Source organism: Cucurbita moschata, unplaced genomic scaffold (genome assembly GCF_002738365.1).
Source record: "Cucurbita moschata cultivar Rifu unplaced genomic scaffold, Cmos_1.0 Cmo_Scf00053, whole genome shotgun sequence".
NCBI lineage: Eukaryota > Viridiplantae > Streptophyta > Magnoliopsida > Cucurbitales > Cucurbitaceae > Cucurbita > Cucurbita moschata.
In genome coordinates this window covers 1097975-1106184 of record NW_019268569.1, presented here as the reverse complement: position 1 = coordinate 1106184, position 8210 = coordinate 1097975, and the positions used below count along the sequence as shown (strand labels likewise).

Here is an 8210-nt window from a genome sequence, read left to right as displayed (position 1 = left end):
TTATTTAGTTTTTAACAATAGTTTTTATTATTTTATTTGTAATTTAATTGTTATCCATTGTATGAAAATCCAAGGTTATTAATGTAATCTTGAACAGTATTTGGTTGACATACAAGAGGATTGTGTTCAAATAATAACCTAAAGAGTCTATAGTATATGGATAAATTTGGATGCCTTATCCTGGTAACACTATTGATACGGCCCACTTTGTAATCGTTACAAATGATTTGATTCAAATCGTTCATGTGGAGACATGTAAGTGGGGGTGCCCTACACAATGAGTTTGTATAAGACTGGACTAAGAAATGTTTAATCTCTCTTTATAAATCTGTTAATTGAGAAGATCAATATTTCACATGATGATCATATGCGAATCGATCTTAATCCTGAGTGAGCTATGAACTCCTGCCTTTGAGGGCTTGTCCTTTAATTTACATGGGTGAGAATGGCTCTTTAGGCCGATTCAATATGCCTACCATTTTAGGGACTTGACCAAATAGGGAGTTTGGAATATAATATCATGAGATGAAATTCACTCCTTTCCATATGAGGAAACTGGATGAGTTGTTCTCTTAAATACTGATTTCGGTACTTGAACAATGGGGCCCCACCCTCTCATTGGCCTGAGAGGGACTTGGTTTATGATTGGATTATAAACAATTTGTTTATTAGTGAATCAGTGATACTCAAGTTGAAAAATGTAATTACAGGGATAAAACGGACTTTTGACCCAACTGTAGTTATGAACAACTCGTGAAGGATCGACTTGCTTGTAATGATTATATCAATGGACATAACTTGTCTTACAGTGCATAAGAGTGCAACTCTAGGTCTATAGTGGAGTGACCTATAGTTAATGAATGGAAATTGATTAATTAAAGAATTTAATTAATTAATTTTGTATCATTGGAGCTTATAATCTATAGGTCCATAATGTTTCCTTGCTAGTTCATAGTAAAGCTAAAGGTTCAATTTATTTGAAATTTTTTTTGAAGGGTTCAAATTGGTATTTACTATATTAGATATATTAATATAAGGGAGAAAATAAATTTAATTTGAAATGTCAAACTAATATTTAATATATTAGATATATTAAATAAATTGAGAAAATATATTTAATTTGAAGGTTTTAAATTAATATTTAATATATTAAATATATTAAAAATACAATTAAATATTAAATCAATTAATGTATGATACCTAAAATAAAAATATATTTGAAATTTGAATGATATTCAAATTAATTAAATATATATTAAGATATCTCATAATATTTAAATATAGTTTGTATTAATATTAAATATGCAAATATATCATTGGGCAAAAATTCTTCAAGAGTCTCTCTGAATAGACTCTTGGGTTGAGCCAAACAGACCAATCTCTCCTCCTTTCTCTGGACAATGAAATTACATCTCGAGAGAATTCTCGAAACCGATTACATCTTAGGAGGCATGAAACTGATTACATCTCTAGAAAAAGAAAAAAAAAAGCAAGAACCTCTTAAACCGATGAGTGTAATGTTCCATGAACAGGATTTGAACCAAATTTTTAGTATGAATTTGACACCCAATGGCGCCAGCATTTTCCGACATCTTTTGCAATATGACCACATTATTTACTCCTCATGAAGTGTTTCTAAGAAGGAAGATTATTCTTACGGATCAACATGAGTTGTTTTTAGCATATTTTGCTTTACCCACATGTTTGTTAAGAAAATTTCAAGAGGTCGCCAAACATAATATTGTTCGAAACTAAACACGCTTAACTTTTGAGTCTTATGATTGAACCACCAAAAGTAGGCAACTTGATTTTTAGAGATAGTTTTCACTCCTAGGAGCAATTCAAAACAAGTAACTAATGTGACCCTATCATTGAAGATGCAAGGAATTGTGGGGGCCATCAGATGCCAAATTTGGATTCCAAATCCTTGTCCAAATTTTAGGTATGAGATTACATCTTAAGAGGCATGTGAGTAAGGAAAAACATGCTACAAAAATAGTGTTGGTTTGTGAGGATAGTTTTCACTCTTATAAGCAATTCAAGATAAGTTGGTAATGTAGGTATGTCATGCTAGATGCAGGGTAACGTCAAGGGAATCAGTTGCTGAATCCAAATTTGAAATCGTGGTCCAAATCTTAGCATGGGCACCATTTGCTATTTCCAAATGGCTTAGTTCCCATTTTTTTTCTTAAGATATTATTCTAAACAATAAAATCAAAAGATTTAATTATGTAATAAGGGTTGTTTGAGTTGAATAAATTTATGATCCAGTTAATTGCGTTAGGCCCAAACTCAACTCGACCCAGCTAAACTCACGAACAACAAATATTTTAAAACTTGAAAACACGAAACATAGCACAATCGATCAAGACCAAGTTTTGTTTTTATTTTCTCTCTTTTGTGATTTCTGTTTGTTTTTTGGCCTTATTTACCACGGATTTGGGCCAATTTTGATGAGTTCTTGTACATTAAACTCCTAGAACATTTAACTACTTTTGATATTTAATTTTTCTAGGACTATCGACATTTTTCCTAAAACTAAACTTGGCCGGGATAAATTGGTAGATAATTCGATATTAAATGTAATCCTAAAATACATATTAATACTTGTCCCTTAATTTTCTAATATGAAACCTAAATTTTTTCAAGTCATATCCAAAAGTTGCAACCAAAATTATGCGATTGACGAAAAAGATAAATTTAAGGACACGACTTGCTGGATTAGTCACCTCTAATGTCAATTCTTCTTTAACAATAATGATGGATCTGATATGGGACGGATATAGTTAGGAGATTGGATCTAACTTATCCATTCTGTGTAAAAGATTTCTAATGGTAATTGATTTGTTTAGGGTAACTAATGGAAAGAGGATTTAGATATTTTTGTTGGTTAAAGATTCTTTTCTTGAGTAATGGATTAGATAGTTGTTACACTTACATTGTCTTATTTCTAATTCAAATCTAGAAACCATTTTATTATATAAGGTCGAGGTACTAAAGACATTAGGTTGTTCAGGACACAAAGTCTCCTTCAAACATTCGACCATCTTATTTATTTCGAAAAGTACAACAAAAGAAACTCAAAAGAATGAGAGTCAAATGGATAGAGGCGGTCTTCTTTTTTAATTAAGGCTGTCTATTATTTTGAAGTTCTATGACAATGAACCATTCATCGGACAACATAAGGAGAGGAACATATCTTGGGGTTCTATCTTCCAGAAATGATGGGTTTCACATTCGTACATTGGGAGGAAATAGGACCTTTTATTCCATTGTAAGTGAGGTCAATGTTGCTTACTTCTACATTATCACATGGTAAGTGACGGCTGCAAATAAGTTTGATTGTCAGCGGAGTTGCAGAACTTCCTTTAATGTTCTTGAAGCTCATTGTACTAATCTTAATTTTTGAAGGAATATGAAGAATTAAAATGAGACAAGAAATGGTTTATTTGTGAAGTTATAATGAAAAAAATGAATCAAAGGTTCGAGAATGCGGTCCATACCTGCCGACACTGATTCCACGGACAATATTCTTGGTCTATTAGAATAGGGTTGCTAACATTGACCATTATAATGTCCAAAAAGTGCATATTGGTGGCGGTGCCGCTAGCAGCAGAAGCTGGCCACGTTTTGATCCTGACACCATTAGTGGTGTTAATTAACGTGCAGTTCTTTACGATGGCACCTTCAACAGGTTCTTCATTAGTATATCTTCCAAGACTTCTGATGCTTATTCCATGTCCTGGTCCGCATGTCACGTTGGTGACTTCAATTAGTTTGCTTCCATCTCCCAAAGAAATGCAATCATCTCCAGTTGCAATTTTGGACTTTGTGATTGTGATCTTATTTGATCGATCGATGTGTATTCCATCGGTGTTGGGACTGTTTTCTGGTGCCATTATATTGATATTATGGAATGTGAGGTTGTTGCAGCCGAGGACGTTGATATGGAAGTTCTTGCTATCAAGTGATGTTATTCTCTTAACGGTTGAATTGGTGATGAAGTTGAACCTCAAACTCTAAACATTTTGTATAATCAAATAATATTTTGTGAGAGTCGGTAATGAAGCTAAAAATTTGAACAGAACCCAATAAAATTGAAAACTCAAAAAAATTTCACTTTTTCCCTTGATTGTTTAAAGATTATCCTCTAGAAAACGAAGAACATTTACCAAATCGTAAATATCAGAACATTAGAGAAGACAAGTAAGAGGCCATTTCAAAAACAACAAGATGCATGAGATTGAGAAGGAAAGCTGAAGGCATATTATTTACAACGGGGAGTTGGGCACAATTTATATGTTTGTGGCAATCATTCCTTTTCCAAGCGCCTTTCCTTGGCCATCCAAAACTCCTTCACCTGATAATGTTAATCTATCAACACGTGCAAAAGTGATCCAATTATCTCTCTGAAGACTTTTTAGTGCCTGCAATATTTCTCCAAGTTGAAAGTCAATTGGGCTATTACAAGGTCCTTCAAACTTCCCTTGCTTTACTTTAAATATCCCTCTCAAAATAAAAATTGCACTAGAATGATTGGACGTGCATGCATCCTTCCATGCATTTGCTAAAGACTACATTTCATAAGTAACAAAAACTTATAGCAAACAATTGATCAGCTCAACTAGTGATAATATTGATGTTCATATTGTATATTTACCTTCGTGATGTCAGTACCAGACACTATGTTACCATATCTTTTCAAAGGAAAAACAACATCGGCACTAGATTGAGCATTGACGGTAAGAGCTAACAATAGTAACATCAAAATTGTAGCAGCCAAGAAACTCGATTTGATCATAATCATGAAGCCTTTGCTTTCTTTTCTTTTTTATGTATATCGTTTGAAAATTAATGAGAGACAATCATATTTCGTTTTAGATTTGGAACTTTTTATGTATTTAATACCAATTGAAAAATAGGAATCAAGTCGGGATGGAACTAAAAGAAGTTATGGATCCATCTCCCTCTCTTAATCCAAACATAAATTGATAACTAAACTTTGTTTATCGTTTCCCTAAGTTGTTCATTAATGGGTGTGTTGTAATATCACTCTCACTCGCCTTTGAACCGTTGAATCTCAAAGAAACTAGGCATTGGCCACCAAATCCAATGAAGTACTAGCTTTGCGGCCTCAAACATTTTTATTTATGACTACATTGGCTCGAGAATGTTTTCAACCTAAAATCGTTAGAAATAAGACTTGAAAAAAAAAAAAAAAAAAAAACCTCAAACATATTAGTGTAATTTCCAAGGCACAGGATTTGAACCAAATTTTTTAGTATGAATTTGACACCTAATGGCTCCAGCAATTTCCGACATCTTTTGCAATATGACCACATTGTTTACTCCTCACGAAGTGTTTCTAAGAAGGGAGATTATTCTTATGGATCAACATGAGTTGTATTTAGCATATTTTGTCTTACCCACATGTTTGTTAAGAAAATTTCAAGAGGTCGCCAAACATAATATTGTTCGAAACTAAACACGCTTAAAATGGTAGGCATATTATAGGCATATATTATGGTAAGCATACACTTAAAATGGCTTGTATGACTTGTCTTAAAGTATGGTTTGTCCCTAAAATGGTAGGCATATTGAATCGGCTAAAAGAGTCATTCTCACCCATGTGAATTAAAGGACAAGCTCTCACAGGAAGGAGTTCATAACTCACTCAGGATTAAGATCGAGTTGCATATGATCATCATATGAAATATTAATCTTCTCAATTAACGGATTTATATAGAGAGATTAAATATTGCTTGGTTCAGTCTTATACAAATTCATTGTATAAGATACCCCCACTTACATATCTCCACATCAACGATTTAGATCAAATCATTTGTAACGCTTACAAAGTGAGCCGTATCAATAGTGTTACCAGGATAAAGCACCCAACTTTATCCATATACTATAGACTCTTTAGGTTATTACTTGAACACAATTCTCTGGTATGTCAACCACATACGGTTCATGATTAAATTAATAACCTCGGATTTTGATACCATGGATAACAATTAAATTACAAATAAAATAATAAAAATTATAGTTAAAAAGTAAATAATTAATTACGAGGCTTAGGGCATAAATTCCAACAATCTCCCACTTGCTCTATACCCAACATGTTCTCTCAGTTGCCTTAGAGTAGATAAGACATGTCTCGTAATCCTAGACATTCTAGATGACCTTCAAACACTTTAGCCTAGAGAGTCATTTTATATAAAACAAAATAATTATCATTAAAAGTCATTTTGGTCACTACCACGATGCTTTCTCTCTCAATATCATTCTTTATAGATTGATCTTTTATAATTTCCTTAATATTAGTCTTTGTATCACTCTCATCCCAATGAAAGTGACAAACTAAATCACATGTGAAACATCTTTCAAATGTTTAAGAAATTATTAGTCATACAAGTCATTTTGTTACTTTTAAAAGCAAAAAATGTTTACCATACTTCACAATCTAAGATAAAATTGATCTTAACATAAATTTTCTAAATTTATGTAACTAGTGTATCACTTAAACATCAAATCTTTAACTCCATACACAAAATAAAAAATTCTCATTATCCATGGATACTTTGAGAAAACTTTAATTTTTCACTTAATGGTCATACATTAGTTTAACTAATATAATCTAATTAACGGTATATTTAACGTTAATTCTCATCTACGCATTAATTATCTCCCACTCAGAAAAGATAATTAATCATACTCTCAACATTTGAGGTTACTTAGGATACTATTCCTCTGACTTCATATTTCAATGATCATTATCATTCTTTGAAGTCTTGCATCAAATATTTGATAATTTTGTCAATATATATGAGACAATATTAACGTTTATCCTTAAATCTCTATTTTTAGGAGATACAAAATTATTCCAAATCATTTATTTAGAATTGGTTAGGTAGTCATAAATTGTTAGATTGAAAGATCACATCAATTCATAATAAATAATATATCTCCAACCTAAAAAAAATTGAGAAAATCCACTAATCAATTAGTAATTTTCTTGTTTTCACAAGCTCATTGCAATTTATTTAAAGTTATAAGTTTAGCTTGTAATTTATTTAAAGTTATAGGTTAATAAACCTTGTATTCAAAAATCTATAGGTTAAATTCATTTAAGAAGTCAATTTTTACTCCTTTGGCAAACCTTTTGTTTTTTATTATATGTGCAAAAGTATCCTCTTAGATTTCTTTTCACAAAAGGACTTCTAAATATTCATTTAACATATCTCATATATATAAAAATGAATTAGAGAATAATAATAGACTTTAGAATTACAACATGAGAGAAAGTTTACTTTAGCTACTTTCTCCCATTAAGTTCAACTCTTTGTCATGAGCCCTGTTTCGAAGATCTGTATCTTTTTATCTATATCTAATTTTCCTTTTGTAGGTTGATTCATATCGTATGAGTTTAACCTCATCAAGAATATCTACAAATCTCTGAATTTTATGATTTTAAAATATTTATACTTCGTCATCATCCCTCATAACTATTTTGAGGATAATACGCCCTTAAATTGGTCATTTAACATGACAATTTGAATTTTAGTACGATTGAATCATCTCATAATTTTCCACTGCCATGAGACTTATCGAATTAATGACCAGGATCCACTTGACTCTCAAGGGAAATTAAATTGTTAACAACTTTGGTTAACGGTTAAGGGCAGCACTTGAAACTATTTAATTAACACTCTCTCACCTTATTAAAGGTGTATGTCATTTTTTTATGAACTCTAAAAAATTACATTTGTCATACATGACTATTTTGTTTCTCTTTAGGAGTAGTCTACTTGGACATAATTTTGAACATATTTATCTTAGCATATATGCTTGATTATAATTATTGAAGTGTTGCATTTTTATAATTCCAAAAATTATCTCACAGACAATTTTGAAGGCAATCATGTTCACTATGCAATCCCTGTTGCATATCATAACAAGAGTTCAATAATAGTGTATAAATTTTTTTTAATATGTGACTATATCTAATATAGTATTGCTTTTTCCTCTTACATCACAATTTTATAAAATTGTATTATGTTGAGAGTTGGAAATAAATTCCACCTTCTATCAACTAATTTTAGTACATAATGTTCTCATGCTATTCATTATCATAATGTCGTGATAGATTTACGATTTCAACTTTAGTATCATTTTTCTTGAACTTTAAAAAAAAAAAAAAAAAAAAA

At 31.2% G+C, this 8210-nt stretch overlaps 1 pseudogene; it reads right to left on the bottom strand.

The window, feature by feature from the left end:
* Window positions 1-3208: 3208 nt before the first annotated feature.
* On the bottom strand, window positions 3209-4807 carry LOC111436313 (annotated as a pseudogene).
* Between the last annotated feature and the right edge of the window lie 3403 nt (window positions 4808-8210).